Source organism: Ranitomeya imitator, unplaced genomic scaffold (genome assembly GCF_032444005.1).
Source record: "Ranitomeya imitator isolate aRanImi1 unplaced genomic scaffold, aRanImi1.pri SCAFFOLD_678, whole genome shotgun sequence".
Lineage (NCBI taxonomy): Eukaryota > Metazoa > Chordata > Amphibia > Anura > Dendrobatidae > Ranitomeya > Ranitomeya imitator.
The window spans coordinates 1-13184 of record NW_027194019.1 but is presented as its reverse complement, the minus strand read 5'-3'; the positions used below and the strand labels follow the sequence as shown (position 1 = coordinate 13184).

The 13184-nt window shown below is 42.0% G+C and overlaps 2 non-coding genes and 2 pseudogenes across 2 annotated transcripts; all 4 read left to right on the top strand.

The window, feature by feature from the left end:
- Nucleotides 1-2393: 2393 nt before the first annotated feature.
- Nucleotides 2394-2594, top strand: LOC138654560 (U2 spliceosomal RNA; annotated as a pseudogene).
- A 2297-nt stretch (nucleotides 2595-4891) lies between these two features.
- On the top strand, nucleotides 4892-5077 carry LOC138654567 (U2 spliceosomal RNA). The gene has a single exon (XR_011316369.1). It is a non-coding gene; the product is annotated as a U2 spliceosomal RNA (small nuclear RNA).
- A 973-nt stretch (nucleotides 5078-6050) lies between these two features.
- Nucleotides 6051-6243, top strand: LOC138654555 (U2 spliceosomal RNA). Its single transcript, XR_011316364.1, has one exon. It is a non-coding gene; the product is annotated as a U2 spliceosomal RNA (small nuclear RNA).
- A 6152-nt stretch (nucleotides 6244-12395) lies between these two features.
- Nucleotides 12396-12596, top strand: LOC138654559 (U2 spliceosomal RNA; annotated as a pseudogene).
- The last annotated feature ends 588 nt before the right edge of the window (nucleotides 12597-13184 follow it).

Here is a 13184-nt window from a genome sequence, read left to right as displayed (position 1 = left end):
AAAGTGAAACATTTAGAAGAAGGTGAGAAGTGTACACGTTTCTTTTTTAAAAAAGTGATGGAGAAAAAGGAGACGATCACCTGTCTTGATGGAGAAACAACTGTGGAAGGTATGAAGAAGGTGGCTTTTAATTTTTATAGAGACCTTTTTAGTAAAAAAAGTGTAAATAATGTTTTTTTACAAGATGCTCTTAATATCCTGGATTTTAAGTTAAGTTCTGTAGACCAGGGGTTTTTAATAGAAGATCTTAGCATGGAAGAACTTTTTAGTGTTTTTAAAAGTTTTTCAAAAGGGAAAGCCCCAGGAGCAGATGGTCTACCTGTTGAATTTTATTTGACTTTTTGGGATGTTTTAAAGGAGGATCTTTTAGCACTTTTTAAAGAGGTTTTTATGTGTTCAGAGCTGCCTAAGTCATGGAGGAGGGGGATAGTGTCCTTAATTTATAAGAAAAAGGGCGCTCGTGATGACCTCAGGAATTGGAGGCCTATCACCCTCCTCAACATGGACTATAAAGTTTTAGCTAAAATTATTGCTTGTCGTTTTAAAACTGTGATTAATAAATTGATACAACCCGAACAAGTATGTGGAGTACCAGGGAGGAATATTGCTGAGATTTTAAATGTTATTAGAGATGCAATATGGTACTCTAGGGATAGAAGTCAGAGCCTGGCCCTGTTGGCGCTGGACTTTGAAAAGGCGTTTGACAGGGTCTCGCATGAGTATCTTTTTAAAGTTTTAAAACAAATGGCGATCCCCGACATGTTTTTATCTCGTATTATGATTTTATATAATAATGTGTTTTCTCAAATTTCTGTCAATGGTTTTTTAACAGATTTTATCCCGTTGGAATCCGGAGTGAAGCAGGGGTGTCCATTATCCCCAATTCTTTTTATTTGTGCTATGGAACCCCTGCTGTGTATGATCCGGAGAGATAAAGTGGTCCGAGGGGTTCCTATTCCGGGTGGAGGAGGGGCCCAAGTCAAAGTATTTGCCTACATGGATGATGTTACTGCCATCTGTACAGATCCTGCTTCACTCCGGAGAGTGGTAATGTGCACCAATTTTTTTAGTCAGGCTTCAGGTTTTAAAATGAATTTTAATAAAACTGAATGTTTGATTTTGGGTTCCTGGGATACAAATGACCTACCAGCAGTAAAATTGAGGCACGACGAGGTAAAAATTTTGGGTATAGTATTTGATGCTAAAAATGATGGACACGTGAGCTGGGAGGAGGTACAGCATAAAATGGTGAAAAAGCTCTCCTTCTGGAATTTGAGATGCTTGTCGATTGAAGGGAAAATTTTAATTATTAAATCTGTTTTATTGCCTATGATGCTTTATGTTGCCATGGTATATCCTCCTTCTGAGTTGATACTAAAAAAACTAACTCGATGTATTTTTATGTTCATTTGGGGATCAAAAATGGAAAAGCTGAGGCGAACGGAAATGTACAAGAAACAACAAAATGGAGGAAAAGATGTCCCTGACTTGCATTTGTATTTATATGTAAATTTCTTTTGTTTTTGTTTTAAAGTTTTTAACACTAATTCTACTTTTAGTCTGTTTTTAAAATATACTTGCGGTTTTATCTTTAAAAAATGGTTCAGGCCATGTTTATCAGCACCCATTTTATTATGCCCGCCCAAGCATTTTATTGTTTTAGAAAAGGTGATAAGGACTTATAAATTAAAGGACTTGGATGCCGATCTCCTTCTGGACAGAAAAAAATTGATGGTTCATCTGAGAAGAGAAGAAGGAGTGTCCCCTGTGAGCAACTTCTCCTGGAGTAGATCCAAGCGTGTGTGGAGGAACGTTTTTGGGAAATTCTTGGCCAACATTCACAAAGACATCGCATGGATGGCTGCCCACCAGTGCCTCCCAACCAGAGACTTCCAGCACAGGAGAGGCCTGGTGGCGCGGGCAAAGTGCCCAAGAGACTCTTGCCGAGAGGATGAGACTGTTTTGCACCTTTTCTGGAACTGCTGTTTTGCACAAGAACTTTGGGGGAGATTGGGGATACTTTTAAAATGGGTTTGTGGTCTTAAAGATTTTAGCTATGAGTATGTTTTATATGGACTTTTTAATTGCCCCACTACACACCAGTTCAAAGTATGCTGGTGTATAATAAACTGTGCCAAAAATGCAATCTGGAAAGCGAGAAACATTTTACTTTTTAACCGTGATTTTATCTCTGTAAATGATTGTATTAAATTGGCTTTTAGTGAAATGTTTATTTATTTCTTAAAGGATGTTAAAGATGTGGGGAAGAAGGAAGCGAATCGTAGATGGTGTTTTTATATGTGGAATACTGTTTTATATTAAGTTGTTTCATGTTGTTGTATTTTATTATTGTAATTGTTTATGTTTCTTTTGCACAAAAGGTTTCATTTTTTCTTGTTGTTCTATGTCTTATGACTAAATAAAATTTTGTTGAAACCTTATCTGTTCTTATCAGTTTAATATCTGATACGTCCCCCATGTGGGGACCATATATTAAATGGCTTTTTGGAACAGGGAGCTGGAAATGGAGCTTGCTCTGTCCACTCCATGCATTGACCCGCTATTGCAGTCTCTCCGGGAACAGTGCACTCCTTCTCTGATCCGGTTTCTAAAAACAGATTGAATGGAAATTAGTCAGCACAGCAAGTTGTCTTGGAACCCTAGATGGGAATTTATTTCAGGGTTGTTAAGGAAGCACATTTCACATGCCGCTGGCTGCCAAATGTAGCATGCTGCTCGATTTCACTTGCCTAATTGCAACATTTTGTGTGCCTTGCTTTCACCTCTGTATGTATGTATGTATGTATGTATGTATGTATGTATGTATGTATGTATGTCAAGCATTGCATTGCATTCAATAGGCAATCAATCAATCAATCAGGCAATCAATTTTCAGTCTTTCCTGGTTGCTGCCACAGGTGTGTTAAGATGTAGGCCTGAATTAGGCCTTTCTTACAGTGTAGCAAATATACTGTGCCATCTACAGAATTAGGCCCCTGCCTGCTGTCAGCACTTGGTATTTAAATTGAAGCATCCAATGAGTAGTTCTGCCATACATACCACATTTGTGACCACCGATCATGAATTCTTTTGGAAGACATTGTTTACCTCTTGTGGACCACCGACTTTGAAATGCGGTGTATGATAGGTATTTGAAAAAAAGGAAAACTGGTGTCTGTGCTGATCTCGAATCTGCTAGTCTTGTGTCTTGTAGATACACCTGTGTGAGGAGTATTCTAATGCTTTTGACCAACCAGGTGCGCTGCCTGCAGTCGATAGAATCTTAGCACGGAACCTTCACCTGCAGTCACAATGGGGATGGTGGGTGTGTCAAAGTGGGCAGAGTTATGCAGATTCAAAACGCGTTGGGCGCAGCTTCAACGAGCACACACAGACACACACAGCCAAACAACCGACCAAAACCCAAGCACACCCGAACTGTCATTGAGAATGCATCCAGAGTTTCTGAAAATGTCTTCCTTGCGGCAATCTTTGGCTCGGTCTCCACAATGGGTGTCGGTTGTAGGCCTGGGTGCGTCTGAAATGGCCAACCATTTCAGGCCATCGCTTCTCGGCCTTTTGGCTAAGATCAAGTGCAGTGGCTTAATTGTTGCTGTACTTGGTCTGGCCTAAGGTGCCCAGGGTACCCGGCTCCTTGGCCTGGGGGGATCGCTGCATTTGACAGTGTGGCTTCACCCCCCTGCTGCTATTGGGGAGTCGGATTAGTCCCTGGGCAACGAGAGGCGATCACCCTTGCCACTACATCTGTAGTGGGCAACTGTTCCAACACATAGCTGTTGGGGCAACATTGGAGATATGGAGTTCTGGAGGAAGAGGAGCTGCTTGCGGTTCTTTCGAAAGCCAGGCATGGAGGACGTCTTGTTGGATGAAAAGCGGATTATGGACTTTTTTGTGGATTTTGGAGCAATCTGGAAAGAAGATATTTTGTGTATGCAAGAAGCAAGATATAGAAGGAGCTTTGACGTGACTTTAAAATCAGAAGGTAAATGTTTGGATTTCTTTAAGTGGTGGAATGGAGAAAACTTTGGAGATATTGGTCTGATGGTATCATGTATGGGAAAACCAAGAAGTGTTGTTGTATGTATGGATGACCCTTTTGTAGACACTGAAGAGGTGTTGAGTTATTTGAAGACAAAGTATGTGGAGGCAAAGTTTCAGAAAATTTTTTTGAATACTATTGGTGTATGGAATGGAAAAAGACGTTTTTTGGTATGGACAAAGGAAGATGAGGAGTTGTTGGTAGGAAAAATTATGATAAACGGGAAGTTTGGGTTTTGTTATGTGGAAAGAGAGAAAACTTTAGCAGTGAATTTTGAACTTTTTGAGAAGATGGAAGGAGTTTTGGAAAAGAAAGAAGATGAAGAAATCGAGAGAAGGGAATGTATGGAGGAGCTTAAGGAGAGATTTATAATGGATAAAGATGAAGACAAAGTTAGAAAGGTTGAAAGTGCGGAGAAAAGAGTTAATAAAAAATGGAAACGGAAGATAATTCAAAAGGAGAAAAGGGAGACTGTGTGTAAAGAGAAGGAAAAGACAATGGGAAAAATAGAGTTTCAGGGTGAGGAAGATTTTTTTGAGTATTGGGAGGAGGGAGTTAAAAAGGAAAAAAAAGAGACTGGGAGTAAAGAGAAGGGAAAGGAAAAAGGGAAAAAAATGGTGATGATTCAGGAAGATATAATATTTGACTATAGAGACATTTGGTTACCTGAGGAGTACAAATAGGATAGTTTGTTTTTGTTTATAAAGATATTCTATAGGGATATTGTGTTCTGTATTATGTATATGATGTGATTTGTATTTTATTTTTAACAGAAGTGGTTTCAAAATGATGATGTCGAACTCATGTTTAAGTCGTTTAATACGATTAATTTTATTTTTGAGCTTTGATACTGATGAAACCGTATCTGTTCTTATCAGTTTAATATCTGATACGTCCCCCATGTGGGGACCATATATTAAATGGCTTTTTGGAACAGGGAGCTGGAAATGGAGCTTGCTCTGTCCACTCCATGCATTGACCCGCTATTGCAGTCTCTCCGGGAACAGTGCACTCCTTCTCTGATCCGGTTTCTAAAAACAGATTGAATGGAAATTAGTCAGCACAGCAAGTTGTCTTGGAACCCTAGATGGGAATTTATTTCAGGGTTGTTAAGGAAGCACATTTCACATGCCGCTGGCTGCCAAATGTAGCATGCTGCTCGATTTCACTTGCCTAATTGCAACATTTTGTGTGCCTTGCTTTCACCTCTGTATGTATGTATGTATGTATGTATGTATGTATGTATGTATGTATGTATGTCAAGCATTGCATTGCATTCAATAGGCAATCAATCAATCAATCAATCAGGCAATCAATTTTCAGTCTTTCCTGGTTGCTGCCACAGGTGTGTTAAGATGTAGGCCTGAATTAGGCCTTTCTTACAGTGTAGCAAATATACTGTGCCATCTACAGAATTAGGCCCCTGCCTGCTGTCAGCACTTGGTATTTAAATTGAAGCATCCAATGAGTAGTTCTGCCATACATACCACATTTGTGACCACCGATCATGAATTCTTTTGGAAGACATTGTTTACCTCTTGTGGACCACCGACTTTGAAATGCGGTGTATGATAGGTATTTGAAAAAAAGGAAAACTGGTGTCTGTGCTGATCTCGAATCTGCTAGTCTTGTGTCTTGTAGATACACCTGTGTGAGGAGTATTCTAATGCTTTTGACCAACCAGGTGCGCTGCCTGCAGTCGATAGAATCTTAGCACGGAACCTTCACCTGCAGTCACAATGGGGATGGTGGGTGTGTCAAAGTGGGCAGAGTTATGCAGATTCAAAACGCGTTGGGCGCAGCTTCAACGAGCACACACAGACACACACAGCCAAACAACCGACCAAAACCCAAGCACACCCGAACTGTCATTGAGAATGCATCCAGAGTTTCTGAAAATGTCTTCCTTGCGGCAATCTTTGGCTCGGTCTCCACAATGGGTGTCGGTTGTAGGCCTGGGTGCGTCTGAAATGGCCAACCATTTCAGGCCATCGCTTCTCGGCCTCCTATGGCTAAGATCAAGTGTAGTATCTGTTCTTATCAGTTTAATATCTGATACGTCCCCCATGTGGGGACCATATATTAAATGGCTTTTTGGAACAGGGAGCTGGAAATGGAGCTTGCTCTGTCCACTCCATGCATTGACCCGCTATTGCAGTCTCTCCGGGAACAGTGCACTCCTTCTCTGATCCGGTTTCTAAAAACAGATTGAATGGAAATTAGTCAGCACAGCAAGTTGTCTTGGAACCCTAGATGGGAATTTATTTCAGGGTTGTTAAGGAAGCACATTTCACATGCCGCTGGCTGCCAAATGTAGCATGCTGCTCGATTTCACTTGCCTAATTGCAACATTTTGTGTGCCTTGCTTTCACCTCTGTATGTATGTATGTATGTATGTATGTATGTATGTATGTCAAGCATTGCATTGCATTCAATAGGCAATCAATCAATCAATCAGGCAATCAATTTTCAGTCTTTCCTGGTTGCTGCCACAGGTGTGTTAAGATGTAGGCCTGAATTAGGCCTTTCTTACAGTGTAGCAAATATACTGTGCCATCTACAGAATTAGGCCCCTGCCTGCTGTCAGCACTTGGTATTTAAATTGAAGCATCCAATGAGTAGTTCTGCCATACATACCACATTTGTGACCACCGATCATGAATTCTTTTGGAAGACATTGTTTACCTCTTGTGGACCACCGACTTTGAAATGCGGTGTATGATAGGTATTTGAAAAAAAGGAAAACTGGTGTCTGTGCTGATCTCGAATCTGCTAGTCTTGTGTCTTGTAGATACACCTGTGTGAGGAGTATTCTAATGCTTTTGACCAACCAGGTGCGCTGCCTGCAGTCGATAGAATCTTAGCACGGAACCTTCACCTGCAGTCACAATGGGGATGGTGGGTGTGTCAAAGTGGGCAGAGTTATGCAGATTCAAAACGCGTTGGGCGCAGCTTCAACGAGCACACACAGACACACACAGCCAAACAACCGACCAAAACCCAAGCACACCCGAACTGTCATTGAGAATGCATCCAGAGTTTCTGAAAATGTCTTCCTTGCGGCAATCTTTGGCTCGGTCTCCACAATGGGTGTCGGTTGTAGGCCTGGGTGCGTCTGAAATGGCCAACCATTTCAGGCCATCGCTTCTCGGCCTTTTGGCTGCGATCGATCAGTTTAACTGTGAGATTGTAGTCAGGTCGGGTGCTTTCGGTACCCTCTCTCTCGGCCTGGGGGGATCGCTCCTCTTCGGAGGGGCTTCACCCCCCTGCTGCTATAGGGAGAGAGGATTAGTCCGGAGCAACGAGTTGCGATCGCCTTAAAAGGGCGCTAGCCTTTTTTTGTGTTTACAGCTGGAGTTCTTTCTCGGAAGGATGCCGGCTGCACTTACCTTTGCATCGGGTGAACCCCGGATGAGGAACACGGTCCGTATCGAGGTCTTGGAGAGATTCCGGAAGGAGAAAGAAATCCGCTACGTTTGCAACACCGTCCTTCTTGGGATCCTGGAGTTCGGCAGAGAGGACATCTTCTGTTTTCAGGACAATGAGCAGAAAGGTACTTATACTATTACCTTTAGGAGCCATGGTTGTTGTCAGCAGTTGGTCCAAAAGGTGAATGACAACATCTTTGCTGATGAACTGGAGGGCCTGGTCTTCTCCCTGCTTTTCGTCCAAGAGGAGGTACAAATGATTGTTTTCTTTCCAAATCCTTTTGTGGAAGTACTGGACATTTTAACCTGTTTGCGTCGCTATTGCGATGAAGTAACCTTTCAAGGGAATGTTAAAAACGCCGTTGGTTTCTGGTGTGGCAAGCGGAAATTCCTGGTGCGGCTGAAGAAAAATCCGGAGGGCTTTGGAGGAACAGAACATCCCCCCTCTACCATCACCATTGGGAAGAGCCGTGGCTACTTATTCTACACAGGTATGCCTATGTATTGCAGGAACTGTGGCAAGATGGGGCATACCCAAGGGAATTGTGTGGAAAGAAGGGCATTCCGCTGCAGCAATTGTGGTCAATTCGGACACTTCATGAAGGATTGCCCTCAAAAGAAGGCTTGTAACCTATGCGGGGAGGTTGGACATATGTTCCGAGGATGCCCACATAGGACTAAAGTCCGTACGTATGCAGAGGCGGCTGAGAGACCCGTGCCAAGGCAGGAACCAGCTATTGTCCCGGTCCATGCTGAGCTGAGTATCCCGGAGACCGGAGTAAGGCCTGAGCCAAGTCCCACTGTTCCTACAGCAGGGGAGGCGGCTGAGAAGGCCAAGGGCGCAGAGGAGAAGGTGGGGACGGAGCAGGAGTGTGGTGGCCCTCAGGGAGGCCCTCCTGTGTCGAAGTCCCGGAAAAAGGGCGGAGGGCGGACCACCCAGAGACTGGAGCAGGGGGACTCTCCCGTTGGGGGGGTAACCCTTGTGTCGAAGGTCTCGAATGAGGCTGGTGTGTTGGAGCAGAGCGCCCCCACTATGTTGGCGGTGGGGGGCACTGTGGCGAAGACCCCAGTCATTCCCAGGGACTCGAGCCAGCAGACCGCAGTTTTTTCTCCTACAGGTGATGGTGTGGATGAGGTCATTGTGCCAGATCCGGAGGCCCCCCAGGAAGTAAGAGGCCATGTAGCTATCACAGAGGACGACTGTACGAGTGAGCTGCCTGAGCCTTCTGGAAAGAAGCTGCGAGGGGATACTCTTCTGGAGGCCAATCCAGAGTCTCCGGATGTGTGTTTTCCCAGCGGAGACATGTGGCTGAACACGGACTCTTCTGGGTATCCATTACCGGGTTCCTCGGATCCCCAGAACATTGACTCTTTTTCCACACTGCCAGATGTGATTGAGGAGTTTATGGAAGTCATTGAGGATATCTCTCCTCCCTCATGACATAAATGCCATCCATGAGGTGTCTCTCACTTAATGTGAGATCTCTAAAGAGCCCTGTCCGCAGGGCTGCTCTTTTTGATTTTTTTGAAACATTAGACTTTGATATATGTTTTTTACAGGAGTGTGGTCTGCAGCATGGAATCCGGTATAACGAGATAAAAAAGGACTGGAAACTAGGGCCCTCTGTATGGTCGGGCTCGAACGAAAACAAGTCTGCTGGTGTGGGTCTGCTCTGCCGAGGTAATAACATCATCATCTCCTCTGTTACTGAGATTGTACCCGGCAGAGCTATCCTAGTGCATTTGTGTTTTAATAATTTTAATTTCCGTGTCATTAATGTGTACGCTCCACCAGATAAACAGGAGCGTATACGTTTGTTTGAAATTCTACCGGTATTCTGTGTAGGGTCATCTCCTCTCTTGGTAGCTGGGGACTTTAATTGCCTGAATGTGAATGAGCGCCGAGGAGGGGGTGACCCAATCCGTAAGTTAGATAAGTCGTGTTTTTTACTAAATAGCTTGCAGACTGATTTTAAGTTATGCGATGCCTGGAGGTCGCTTTCGCCGACGGACCCAGGATTTACATGGTCCGGTCGGGGAGTGGCTTCCAGGATCGATTTTATGTTTTTATCTGAGGATTTTAGCCCTGTACAATTTGTTTTAATGCCTAATTTATTCTCTGATCATAAAATGTTAAGCGTAAAGATAGAGTATCAAGGAGAGCTGAGGATAAATAGAGGTTTGTGGCGTCTGGGGGTCCATTTGCTGGAAGACCCTCAGGTGAGGTCAGACTTCTGTAATGCCTACCAGGAATGGAGACAGTTAAGGCCTCCATATATTAAAATCCTATCCTGGTGGGAAGTGATCAAAGATAAAATAAGGTTTTTTTTTATCAGGGCTGGAAAGAGGAAGGCGCGGCGGAAAAAGCAGATTTATGTAAATTTAAATATGAGACTGCAAACTCTCCATAAATTTAAAGAGATAGGACTAGAGGTGGAAGATGATATTGCAAGCCTAAAAACTGAAATACAATTGTGCCTTGATCAAAAAGGTAAAGAAATAATTTTTAATTCCAAAGTGAAACATTTAGAAGAAGGTGAGAAGTGTACACGTTTCTTTTTTAAAAAAGTGATGGAGAAAAAGGAGACGATCACCTGTCTTGATGGAGAAACAACTGTGGAAGGTATGAAGAAGGTGGCTTTTAATTTTTATAGAGACCTTTTTAGTAAAAAAAGTGTAAATAATGTTTTTTTACAAGATGCTCTTAATATCCTGGATTTTAAGTTAAGTTCTGTAGACCAGGGGTTTTTAATAGAAGATCTTAGCATGGAAGAACTTTTTAGTGTTTTTAAAAGTTTTTCAAAAGGGAAAGCCCCAGGAGCAGATGGTCTACCTGTTGAATTTTATTTGACTTTTTGGGATGTTTTAAAGGAGGATCTTTTAGCACTTTTTAAAGAGGTTTTTATGTGTTCAGAGCTGCCTAAGTCATGGAGGAGGGGGATAGTGTCCTTAATTTATAAGAAAAAGGGCGCTCGTGATGACCTCAGGAATTGGAGGCCTATCACCCTCCTCAACATGGACTATAAAGTTTTAGCTAAAATTATTGCTTGTCGTTTTAAAACTGTGATTAATAAATTGATACAACCCGAACAAGTATGTGGAGTACCAGGGAGGAATATTGCTGAGATTTTAAATGTTATTAGAGATGCAATATGGTACTCTAGGGATAGAAGTCAGAGCCTGGCCCTGTTGGCGCTGGACTTTGAAAAGGCGTTTGACAGGGTCTCGCATGAGTATCTTTTTAAAGTTTTAAAACAAATGGCGATCCCCGACATGTTTTTATCTCGTATTATGATTTTATATAATAATGTGTTTTCTCAAATTTCTGTCAATGGTTTTTTAACAGATTTTATCCCGTTGGAATCCGGAGTGAAGCAGGGGTGTCCATTATCCCCAATTCTTTTTATTTGTGCTATGGAACCCCTGCTGTGTATGATCCGGAGAGATAAAGTGGTCCGAGGGGTTCCTATTCCGGGTGGAGGAGGGGCCCAAGTCAAAGTATTTGCCTACATGGATGATGTTACTGCCATCTGTACAGATCCTGCTTCACTCCGGAGAGTGGTAATGTGCACCAATTTTTTTAGTCAGGCTTCAGGTTTTAAAATGAATTTTAATAAAACTGAATGTTTGATTTTGGGTTCCTGGGATACAAATGACCTACCAGCAGTAAAATTGAGGCACGACGAGGTAAAAATTTTGGGTATAGTATTTGATGCTAAAAATGATGGACACGTGAGCTGGGAGGAGGTACAGCATAAAATGGTGAAAAAGCTCTCCTTCTGGAATTTGAGATGCTTGTCGATTGAAGGGAAAATTTTAATTATTAAATCTGTTTTATTGCCTATGATGCTTTATGTTGCCATGGTATATCCTCCTTCTGAGTTGATACTAAAAAAACTAACTCGATGTATTTTTATGTTCATTTGGGGATCAAAAATGGAAAAGCTGAGGCGAACGGAAATGTACAAGAAACAACAAAATGGAGGAAAAGATGTCCCTGACTTGCATTTGTATTTATATGTAAATTTCTTTTGTTTTTGTTTTAAAGTTTTTAACACTAATTCTACTTTTAGTCTGTTTTTAAAATATACTTGCGGTTTTATCTTTAAAAAATGGTTCAGGCCATGTTTATCAGCACCCATTTTATTATGCCCGCCCAAGCATTTTATTGTTTTAGAAAAGGTGATAAGGACTTATAAATTAAAGGACTTGGATGCCGATCTCCTTCTGGACAGAAAAAAATTGATGGTTCATCTGAGAAGAGAAGAAGGAGTGTCCCCTGTGAGCAACTTCTCCTGGAGTAGATCCAAGCGTGTGTGGAGGAACGTTTTTGGGAAATTCTTGGCCAACATTCACAAAGACATCGCATGGATGGCTGCCCACCAGTGCCTCCCAACCAGAGACTTCCAGCACAGGAGAGGCCTGGTGGCGCGGGCAAAGTGCCCAAGAGACTCTTGCCGAGAGGATGAGACTGTTTTGCACCTTTTCTGGAACTGCTGTTTTGCACAAGAACTTTGGGGGAGATTGGGGATACTTTTAAAATGGGTTTGTGGTCTTAAAGATTTTAGCTATGAGTATGTTTTATATGGACTTTTTAATTGCCCCACTACACACCAGTTCAAAGTATGCTGGTGTATAATAAACTGTGCCAAAAATGCAATCTGGAAAGCGAGAAACATTTTACTTTTTAACCGTGATTTTATCTCTGTAAATGATTGTATTAAATTGGCTTTTAGTGAAATGTTTATTTATTTCTTAAAGGATGTTAAAGATGTGGGGAAGAAGGAAGCGAATCGTAGATGGTGTTTTTATATGTGGAATACTGTTTTATATTAAGTTGTTTCATGTTGTTGTATTTTATTATTGTAATTGTTTATGTTTCTTTTGCACAAAAGGTTTCATTTTTTCTTGTTGTTCTATGTCTTATGACTAAATAAAATTTTGTTGAAACCTTATCTGTTCTTATCAGTTTAATATCTGATACGTCCCCCATGTGGGGACCATATATTAAATGGCTTTTTGGAACAGGGAGCTGGAAATGGAGCTTGCTCTGTCCACTCCATGCATTGACCCGCTATTGCAGTCTCTCCGGGAACAGTGCACTCCTTCTCTGATCCGGTTTCTAAAAACAGATTGAATGGAAATTAGTCAGCACAGCAAGTTGTCTTGGAACCCTAGATGGGAATTTATTTCAGGGTTGTTAAGGAAGCACATTTCACATGCCGCTGGCTGCCAAATGTAGCATGCTGCTCGATTTCACTTGCCTAATTGCAACATTTTGTGTGCCTTGCTTTCACCTCTGTATGTATGTATGTATGTATGTATGTATGTATGTATGTATGTATGTATGTCAAGCATTGCATTGCATTCAATAGGCAATCAATCAATCAATCAGGCAATCAATTTTCAGTCTTTCCTGGTTGCTGCCACAGGTGTGTTAAGATGTAGGCCTGAATTAGGCCTTTCTTACAGTGTAGCAAATATACTGTGCCATCTACAGAATTAGGCCCCTGCCTGCTGTCAGCACTTGGTATTTAAATTGAAGCATCCAATGAGTAGTTCTGCCATACATACCACATTTGTGACCACCGATCATGAATTCTTTTGGAAGACATTGTTTACCTCTTGTGGACCACCGACTTTGAAATGCGGTGTATGATAGGTATTTGAAAAAAAGGAAAACTGGTGTCTGTGCT